Here is an 11,108-nt window from a genome sequence, read left to right as displayed (position 1 = left end):
TGCAGAAGCATTTAAGGGGACCAAAGGGGGGGGGAAATATCTGGACATCTGCCCTGCCTCCTGGGGAAGCCACATTTGGTTAAATCTTGGATAATCATGGATGGAAGATGTCATACTGTGGGCTGAAGTAGTTTTCCCTGAGTGTGAATTATTTACCCATGAAATTCAGCTCTGCATTCCAAAAGCTCTGGCTGTAAGCCTGGCTTAAACAATGTCTGGCTATTTGGGGGGCTCCTGATCTACCCTTTCAGTAACAGACTTTCTTCCCCCTGCTCAGAACATTTTATTAGTGCTTATATACAACAGTCATTGAGAGGTTTTTAAATGCTGAATTATATTGCTAGGGAAACATTCTTTTCATATTCCAGGTGGGAAAATGGCGCACAGACAAAGAAAGGCAACCTACTGCAAGACAAGTGGTAAAAGAGCAGAAAGTAGAACAGGGTGGCCATGATCCCCTCACTCCAGAAATCAACCCTGTAAGGTTGATTAGGTCAGTTTGGTGTATTGGTTAAGAGCAGCAGGAATCTAATCTGGAGAGCTGGGTTTGACTCCCCACTCCTCCATTTGAAGCCAGCTGGGTGACCTTGGGTCAGTCACAGCCCTCTCTGAACTCTCTCAGCCCCACCCACCTCACAAAGTGATTGTTGTGGAGATAATCTTATATAATTAAGCGTATTTCAGACAACTCACTTTATACCCTGGTGCACCACCAGAGGGCGCTACCATGGAGGGAAGCCTAGGCAAGGCACCATGACCCTCCAGAAAACGTGCCATGGTGGGAAAACCAGTGCAGGAGTAGGATGGGAGCAGGTAGCAATGCCTGCCTCCCGCCTTCACCCAGCTGGCATTAGGAGCAGAGGAGGTGGCAATGCCCACCCCCCTTAACCCAGCTGATATTGGGAGCGGAGCAGGTGGCAATGCCTAATCCCCACATTAACCCAGCTGGTATCAGCAGCGGAGGAAGTGGCAATGCCCACCCCCACTTTGAACCTGTTGGCATCACGAGCAGAACAGTTGACAATGCCCCCCACCTTAACCCAGCCGGTATTAGGAACGGAGCAGGTGGCAATTCCCACCCCCCCCCCGCCTTAACCCAGCTGGTATTAGAAGCAGAACAGATGGCAATGCCCACCTCTGCCTTAACCCAGCTGGTATTAGGAGTGGAACAGAGTAGGTGGCAATGCCCTCTCCCGCCTTAACCCAGCTGGTATTAGGAGTGGAGCAGAGTAGGTGGCAGCGAATGCAGAGTAGGAGGAGCGAATGCTTGCCTGTCCGCCCTCCCCTTTCTAGAGCCTGTTGTATTTTTTCCTACAATAGGCTTTGTTGCTGTAATAACATACTTTTTAAACCGCTCTGAGTAGGTGTTAAGTTGTCCTGAAGGGCGGTATATAAATCGAATGTTATTATAATATTATTATTAGGCTAAGAATGTGACCGTCACAAAGTCATCCAGCAAGCTTCCAAGGAACAGCAGGGATTCGAACCTGGGTATCCTACATCCTAGTCCAACACTTCAGCCACTTCACCACACTGGCTCTCTAGTAAATAAAAGTAAGACTGTTTCTTTGCCTTACAAAAAGAACAGCACTCACCTGTGGGCTGAGTTGAAACGTTCACGCACTTTAAATTGTAATCTGGCAGTGATTGTCAACATTTATGACCTCTAAATGGAGAGGTACCCTTCCTAGGAAGATGTGGAGAATATGCAGATTTTTAAGATATAAGACCAGCCTGCAGGGAAGAAGTGGCTTGCTCATTCTGGCCTTCTTGGCTCAGTTAGAGTGAAGACAAATATAACAGAAGAACTCTCCCTGGCCCCTCATCTGCAGGTGGAATCTCGCTTTCATTTGGCTTCACAACCAAATTAACAAACATGCAAACCCAACAAATTCAACAAGGGCTCAACTGTCACTCTTTCAATTAACTGTCACTGCCCTTTCAAATATGCATCATGCAGCTTGTCTGATTTTAAGATTAATTTATAATTACATGTGTATTTATCTGTTCATAACAGGTTATTTTTAAAAGGGGCTAACCTGCTTTAGAGATTTGAGAGACAGAAGTGGTTTCTTGGTGACCTCACAGCCACCAGCCAATCAGTGCTGTGCACAGCTCTGCTGAAACACCCATCTCCCTACCTCCAACTGTCCTTTAGAAGGAATATTTGGATTTAATGTGCTGAGGAGACCCTCCAGTCCAGCCCCATTACTATAATACCCACTTTCCTCCTCACTTCTTGAGAAACCACAGTTTCCCCCTGTGAAATACTGGTGAACATGCTCAGAATAATGGTGCACACCAGTCTTGTCAGGTTTCCATTGGTCACAAAGCTTTGTCGTCTCAACAACAACAAAAAGGAAACAGAAAAACAAATAAATGCCTGCCTGCTGTGGGGAGAGCCTGGACAGAAGCTCAGAGGTACTCTTTCATATGATGTAGGTAATGAGCTGTTCACACGGTGAGCTCAGAAGAGCAATGTCAGAGTGTCAGTTTGCTAGTCAGTTCTCAAGCAAAAGTTACGCCATGTTCTTGTGTTATAATCTGAGTTGTTTAGTTCTCTCCCTCCAGGCCCAGGTGTTGCCCAAGCTGCATATATCCATGGGAGTGAAGAATTCTTATCACCCCGTTCTGGCCGACCTTGATGTCCTCGCCTTCCCAGGCCTTCTAGACAGGACTAAGGGGGGAGGCTGGGAATGGGTGTTTGAAGTGTTGTTACTTTCACTTTCTGTGTCATTCTCAACAAAGCTTTTGTTCAGCCAAGACTTGCCTAGTCCTTGGAATATGGATAACTGTATCTTGAGCATCGTATTTCAATAAACCTTTTGGAATCGAGAAACCTTGTGCTTCTTGCAGAAGGGGGGGAGACGAACTCTAAATAACTGGGATTCCATAGTCTGACATATTGTTGAGAATGACACCCCCAAAGGGGACCCACATCCGAGTTCAAGCCTTAATTGAGTCAGGGTGCTCCCGAGATATTATAGCACCAGTGCTAGTAAATGGACTGGGGCTAGAAATGCATGAACTAAAAGTCCCAATTATCTTTGAGGAAATGGATGGCTCTAACATGAACCCAGCAGTCCTAGAAACAGAGCAAGTGCCCACAGGCATGGGCAAGCATTGGGAAGTTAGCCCATTCATTGTCAGCCAAGCCGCCAAATACCTGCTCATCTTAGGCAGTAGATGGTTATGGGATCATAACCCCTACATCAACTGGGCCAAAGGAATGATAGTGTTTGATCCGGAATATTTCCAACAACATCGTTGGAAAGCAGAGTGGGGTGAAGTAGCCCCCACGACTGCGGAAGTCGCCCTGTTAACCGCTGAAGAACTAAGTTTAATCCCTCCAGAGTATCAGGACATGGCTCAAGCCTTTAGTGAAGAGGAGGCGGATAGCCTGCCACCGCACCGGAACACGGACTGTGCTATTGAATTAATCCCAGGGGAGAAGCTCCCCAAAGGAAGGTTATATTTCATGAGTCCATCGGAGAGACAAGAACTCAGGAAATTCATAGACAAGAATCTAGAGAGAGGATTTATCCGCCCGGCTAGCTCCCCTCATGCCGCCCCGGTGTTGTTCGTGAAGAAAAAGGATGGGGGACTCAGACTTTGTACCGACTTTCGAGGCATCAACGCTGTGTCTATGACCAACACCTATCCGATTCCATTAATTCGAGACCTGCTGAGTGTAGTGGCGCAGGGTAAGATCTTTTCGAAATTGGATCTCAAAGATGCATATTTTCATGTTAGAATAAGGGAGGGGGATGAATGGAAAACCGCGTTCAATACCCATCTCGGATCATTCGAATACTTGGTCATGCCATTTGGCTTATCTGGGGCCCCTTCAGTTTACATGTCAATGATAAATGAAGTCCTACATTCTTATACAAGGGGTTGTTGTTTACCTTGATGACGTGCTTATTTATTCAGAAAGTAAAGAAGCACATGTAAAATTAGTCCAAAAAGTCCTGGCCACCCTCATGCACCACAAGCTTCCAATTAAGCTATCCAAATGTGAATTTCACAAGGAGGAGTTGGACTATTTAGGCTACCGCATTTCAGGGCAAGGAATAAAAATGGACCCGGCCAAAGTTAAAGCAGTACAAGAGTGGCAGGCGCCCACTACATGCAAACAATTACAATCGTTCCTGGGCTTTGCTAACTTTTACAGACAGTTCATTGAAGGCTTTGCCCAGATCGCCCTCCCCCTGACAGAGTTACTTAAGACAAAGGGGAAGGGAGAACAAGCCGCCAGACCTACGGCCCAACTCCAGAAGAGCCCAAGCTGTCAGCTAGCATTCGAAATGCTGAAGGATCGGTTTACTACCGAACCGGTCCTACAACACCCCGATGAGAACAAAGCCTTCATAGAACAAGTGGATGCAAGCAACTCAGCCATTGGGGGCATCCTCATGCAGAAAGGGGAGGACGGGCAGGTGCGGCCCTGTGCATATTTGTCCAGAAAGTTTACAGAGGCGGAACGACATTGGAGTGTGTGGGAAAAAGAAGTGTTTTCTGTTAAAATAGCTTTAGACTCCTGGTGCCACTGGTTGGAAGGGGCGCGCCATCCATTTCAGGTCTGGACTGATCACAAAAACTTAGAAGCACTCTGGATGCCCCAGCGTCTTAATGCTAAACAACTCCGATGGGCGGAATTCTTTTCTAAATTTGATTTCGCTCTGAAATTTTTACCAGGCAAATCTAATTTCCTGGCGGATGCCCTTTCATGCATGCCCCAACATCAGAGCAGGAAGGAGGAGACTATTGACACGGTGTTTTCCCCCACCCAACTGGGGGGAGTGGTTACTACTCGTAGCCAAGCAACCAAGCAGCCAGATAACCAAAAGGGGTGGAGAGCTAAAGTGAAAAGCGAAGTGGAAAAAGAGGGGGAGCAAGCACCCACAGGAAAAATGACACAAACGGCGGCTGGAGAGTGGTTTAAAGGAAATCGGCTGTACATCCCTGCTAGTTTAAGACAAATGGTACTTCAACAATGCCACGATGCCCAGACCACCGGCCATTTCGGATACCTGAAAACCTTGCATTTGGTTCAAAGACAGTTTTGGTGGCCCAGTATCCGGAAGGATGTGTCTCAATATGTAGCTTCCTGCCCCATGTGTATTATGGCGAAACCCAGGAGGGGGAGGCCCCCGGGACTACTACAACCCTTGGAAACTCCCATCAGGCCCTGGGAAGTGGTTTCCATGGACTTTATTACTGATCTTCCCCCATCTAAGGGTTGTACCTGTATTCTAGTAGTGGTGGATCTGTTCTCCAAACAAGCCCACTTCATTCCATGCTCCAGTATTCCCTCAGCTAAGAAGTTGGCCAGTTTGTTCATGAAACATATTGTAAGACTGCACTCTTTTCCTTCCAAAGGCATATCAGATCGGGGAGTTCAGTTCGTTGCCAACTTCTAGCGGGAGCTTTTACAAGTGGCGGGCATTGAACAAGGAATAAGCTCCGCCCACCATCCTCAAAGCGATGGAAAGTCCGAAAGAACTAATCAAGTGTTAGAGCAATTCCTCCGATGCTACATTAATTTCCAACAGGATAATTGGACCCAGCTCCTGCATCTTGCCGAGTACTCTTACAACAATGCGGTACACAATTCAACAGGAGAAACTCCCTTTAAGATTGTCCATGGCTACGAAGGAGTAGCGTTCCCCTTTGAGATGCAACCCCCCAGCACACGTTTGGGGGACTTAGGTGAGTGGTGGACCGCCCTGGCAAAATAGTGGACAGAAATCCAAAAGAATTTGAATAAAGCCAAAGCTGACTACAAGAAGTATGCAGATCGCCATCGTGTGGCACAGTGGAAATTACACCCTGGAGATAAAGTGTATGTCTCCACCAAAAACTTCAGAACGGAGCAACCTAGTAAAAAATTGGGCTTGAAATACTTGGGACCCTTCCCAATAAAGTAATCAATGATGTAACTGTAGAACTGGAATTACCAAAGAATCTACGCCAGGTCCACCCAACTTTCCACGTCAGCCTGCTCAAAAAAGCACCTCCCCCAGATGAGTGGCATCCCAGCAAATTGGTGCCACACCCAACCATGATAGAAGATCAAGTTCACTATGAAATTGAAGAAGTCTTAGACTCCAAACGCAGGCACAATAAACTCTTTTACTTAGTTAGGTGGAAGGACTTTGAGGAGGGGTTTCGTGAGTGGGTGGAAGCTGCTCAAGTAAATGCTCCCAGACTGGTTGCTAAATTCCATAAGAAATACCCAGAGAAAGCGGGAGCAGAAGGGTGAGGGGAGAGGTCTTAAGGGGGGCAGAATGTCAGAGTGTCAGTTTGCTAGTCAGTTCTCAAGCAAAAGCTACGCCATGTTCTTGTGTTATAATCTGAGTTGTTTAGTTCTCTTCCTCCAGGCCCAGGTGTTGCCCAAGCCGCATATATCCATGGGAGCGAAGAATTCTTATCACCCCGTTCCAGCCGACCTTGATGTCCTCGCCTTCCCAGGCCTTCTAGACAGGACTAAGGGGGGAGGCTGGGAATGGGTGTTTGAAGTGTTGTTACTTTTACTTTCTGTGTCATTCTCAACAAAGCTTTAGTTCAGCCAAGACTTGCCTAGTCCTTGGAATATGGATAACTGTATCTTGAGCATTGTCTTTCAATAAACCTTTTGGAATCAAGAAACCTTGTGCTTCTTGCAGAAGGGGGGAGACGAACTCTAGATAACTGGGATTCCATAGTCTGACAAGCAGCAGCAATCTGAGAAGCAGGGCTGGCCAGCCCAGCATTCTTGCTGTGGTGTCCGTTGTGAGCGGCACTAGCAGGCAGCCATAGAGGTCCCTTGGCAATTATGATCATCAAATCATGCCTCTCTTCCTTTCAGAGTGTTCCTTCAATTTGGTCCCATTCTATGGGGCTTCAGATGAGCAGAATTTGGCATTACAGGTTTCTGCCACGAACTACCAGCCACATGAGATGGAAGTGAAAGCTGTGAAGAAGGAATATTATGCAGCTTCTATTGCATCAGCTAGCTCTTGCCTGGCTAAATAGTTTAATGTGGTGCGTTCATTGGTCTCCCATTCAGGTGGAGACCGGCAAAATTTGAATTCGGAAATAAGCTGTGAGGCTTTTGTGAGCTGTTTTGCTGATAAAATCCTGTCTCTCCGCCATGACCTACCAGCCACAGTTGATACAGAACGTGAACTAGAGGCCCCTTGGCTGTCTTCGGGGCAGATATTTGATCATTTCAGCCTTCTTTCTGGGGAGGAGGTGGACAGGATTCTGCAGGTGGTGAGGCCTACCACATGCCTCCTGGACCCATGTCCATCGTGGCTGGTAAAAGCCAGTGTTGACGGATTACGGAGTTTCTTGGAGGCAATTGTAAACTTCTCTTTGAGCTCTGGAGTTCTTCCAAGAGCGTTAAAGGAGGCTGTGGTAAAGCCTCTCCTGAAGAGACCATCACTAGACCCCGCCGACCCGCTCAGTTACTGCCCAGTCTCAAACCTCCTGTTTCTGGATAGGTGATTGAGCGGGTGGCGGAGAAACAATTGTAGAATTTCCTGAAGGAGACCTTGGTCCTAGATCCCTTCCAGTCCGGCTTTCGCCCAGGACACGGGGTGGAGACATTGCTAGTCGCCCTCACAGACGATCTCCGCAGACATCTGGATCGAGGTGGATCAGCACTGTTGATTTTATTAGATCTCTCAGCAGCGTTCGATACGGTCCATTATGACCTCTTGACCCACCGCCTCACCGATGTGAGGCGGTGAGCATCTATTAAAGACTCCTGGCCCTAGGGAGGCCCGCCTGGTATCAACCAGGGCCAGGGCTTTTTCAGTCCTGGCCCCAGCCTGGTGGAACACTCTGTCTTATGAGACCAGGGCCCGGCGAGATTTATTAGCATTTCGCTGTGCCTGTAAGACGGAGCTGTTCTGCCAGGCATATGGTTGATGCCGGGCGGTGCCCCCTAGCCGGGGGAGTACAGTATATGCCCTCCCTACTAGTGACACCTCCATCTCTCATACATCCCTGGCAAAATACTCTGGAGATGGCTAAATAGGGAGTCGTCCGGATTATGTGCCGCTGTGTTTACATACATACGTGTGTGTGTATGTGTGTGTGAATATGTTTACATGTATTTTAATCTACGTATTGGATGTTTTATGATTTTAAATTGTATATATGATGAAATATGTTTTAAAACTTGGTTGTGATCCGCTCTGAGCTTGCTGATGTGGGGAGGGCGGAATATAAATAAATAAATAAATAAATAAAGGGTTGTAACAAACTGTGTGCTCTTCCACTGTACTGAAAATGAAATTGACCTGCACCACCTACCAGCCTTTTCTTGACAGCAGGGAACATCCAGATCCCTTGCCTGAGGTAGGCATATCATGTCAGACATATCTGGCTGTGTTCCTAAGGACTCAGAGCCAAGCTACAAGTGACGCCTGACACAGGTTGGACACTTGTCAGCTTCCCTCAAGTTTTGATGGGAAATGTAGGCGTCCTGGTTTTACAGCTTGGCTCTCCATTACAGCTGCAAGACCAGGATGCCTACATTTCCCATCAGAACTTGAGGGAAGCTGACAAGTGTCCAACCTGTGTAAGGCATCACTTGTAGCTTGGCTCTCAATCTCCCTCTACTAACAGCCCCCCAAATGGTAAACCTGAAGAACAGCAAATCTAGCCATTCACACTAACAAAGTGTCAGCAAAGTATCTTCCCAAAGGGAAAAAAGGGGGACAAAATAAGGGCAGTGATTTATGAGGGGCAGCCGGAGCACATGTTTCCAACTTCTAAAACTGGTCATGTATCATGGTTGCAAATATATCCTGGGCAAAACTGGCCACAGGGTGAACTGGTAAGAGAACAATAAAGGGATTTCCTGAACAAGCAATATGCCAAAATTGCATATTTTCCCTTAGCCCATCACCGCTCAAGTTCTTTGAGAAAGAGATTAGAGTGGTGCTACATGAGCATAGGCTGCACGGACAGAGAAGTGCTGCTGCTGTAGTCTATAGGGATATTATCCCCCTAGCATGGTGCCCTGTCAGGACACTTCTAGTTTGGAGGCTGTGTACCTGGTGTTGGGACTGAGAGACTGGGACTGGGATTCTGTTGGTGCACCCCTCACCCCACTGCCTCACAGTGTCCCTTCTTGAGCTGACAACAGTGGTCTCAGGGGTGGTGCTGAAGACTCCTAGGCTGGTTGTCCTGGGGGACTTCAGCACTGGGCAGGGGGTTGGACTAGATGGTCTGTATGGCCCCTTCCAACTCTATGATTCTATGATTTAATGCTGAGATGGTCCTGTCAGAAGCAGCTCAGTCTTTCATGGTCTCTGTGACAACCATGGGCCTGCCTCAGTAATAAATGGTCGCACACATTGCACAGATCACATTCCTCATGGAATGGTATTTTGTTCTCCGGAGGACTTCCTGGTCACACTGGGAATGACGTTATTCTTGGTGCGACAAGGAAGGCCTCTGGAACGCTCAGGAGTGCACTCCAGAGCTCCCAGGTCCATGCCCCACACACCTCCTCAGCAGCCAGGTAAGTACTGGCAGAGGGCAAAGGCTGGGAGCAGGGGAATGGGGTCCCTAGGATGCACACAGGATCCTTGGAAGTTTGAGGCCTACTACCTGCTTGTAAGACCCTTGCCTTTCCTGGCTGCTTAAGTCTGGGGGGGGTCCTAGCTGACTGGGCTTGAGATAGTTAAGGTCTGGCTGAACCAGCAAGGCCCTCTGATCAGCCCCACCTGTTTCTGGGCTTTATTCAGGTAGGGCTTGGTTCAGACACAATCCTGCAAGGATCTATGCCCACCAGATCAGTCATCATGCCCAGTAGCAGGAGCACAGGCCCAAGCTTGGCACTGTTTTGCCCTCTTCGTGGGTCTGCTGTCTCTGCTGCTCTTGCCAGGTGGAAGGAGAAGCTGGAAAGTTGGCGGGCTGGGGTCCACGCCTACCAGGAAAAGGGGCAGCTGCCCTCACAAGTTGGCAGCTTTTGCTTGAGCTGAGGCTTAAGGAGCAGCCTCCTTGCTCAAGGTCTCAGGCCACGGATCAATCCAGTGATACGTGGCATCATTTGAGCCCCTAGTCTTTCCCCAGGGTGGTCCCAAGTTCATAGGGTTGCCAGGGGTCCCAGGGGGCAAAGTGGGGAGGTGGGGGGGCTGGGAGGTGGGGGACAGTGGGGTTCCCACTTCCTGTGAATGCTACTGCATTCCCTCATCTGGTGCAATGGAAGAATTGTGGTGTGCACTGAATTGGAGCTCAGTGAAAACTGCCTCCAGAGGGGCAGTTTTCACAGAGATCATCTTCAGCATGCACTGCAACTCCTGTGTTGCATTGGAAAATGAGCGCAACCGAGGAGTTGTTGTGCATGCTGAAGCAAAGCTCAGTGAAAACTATGACTCTTCTATTGTGGTGCAATGGGGGAGCGCGGGAGCGCTTGCAAGACTTCTCCCAGCCTCCATGCCTCCTCCTGCTGGTCAGGAGAACAGGGCTGGGGTGGGGGGGGGGCTGGCATGCCTGCAAGTTCCTGCTCTTCATCATCTGAGGAGTCGGCTTCTCAAATCTGGGAAGAGGCCTGACAGCAGGACTTGAACTGGAAATGGCAAGACTGGAGGGTGGGAACTAATCCGGTGCGTTACCCAAGATTCTATGCTCAAGTCCCAGTAATGAGATGCACAAGACTGGGCTGCAGAATGAAAGCTCTGGATTAGCAAGACTTGGTTTTGCTGGTTTAGTAGTCCTGAGAGCAATAGTAATGCTTGTAGGATGTACTTGGTTTAACAAACATACTTGTAATGTTTTGCATATAAATAAGTTTGTGTTTTTCACATCTGTGTATTAATGTGTTTTTAATATATGTTTACTGAGGGTATAAATGCAGGGCTCAGTCTTTCGTCTCAGTGCTGAAAGAAAGTGTTCATTCTAGTGGAGTCAGGTAAGCTGTGTGGAAGCCTGGGTTCAAATCACTACCCTGTGTGGGAGCTGACTTTGATCCACAGTCACAGACTCTCAGCCTAACCTACCTCATAGGGTTGTTGTGAGGATAACATGAGGGAAATGAGAATGATGTTGCTTTTAGTCCCTTTGTGGAGAAAGGCATGGTAGTATGATGGATTGTTCTGACTTGCTCA

Source organism: Eublepharis macularius, chromosome 13 (assembly GCF_028583425.1).
Source record: "Eublepharis macularius isolate TG4126 chromosome 13, MPM_Emac_v1.0, whole genome shotgun sequence".
Lineage (NCBI taxonomy): Eukaryota > Metazoa > Chordata > Lepidosauria > Squamata > Eublepharidae > Eublepharis > Eublepharis macularius.
The sequence above is the reverse complement of the archived record's forward strand: the minus strand, read 5'-3'. Positions refer to the sequence as shown.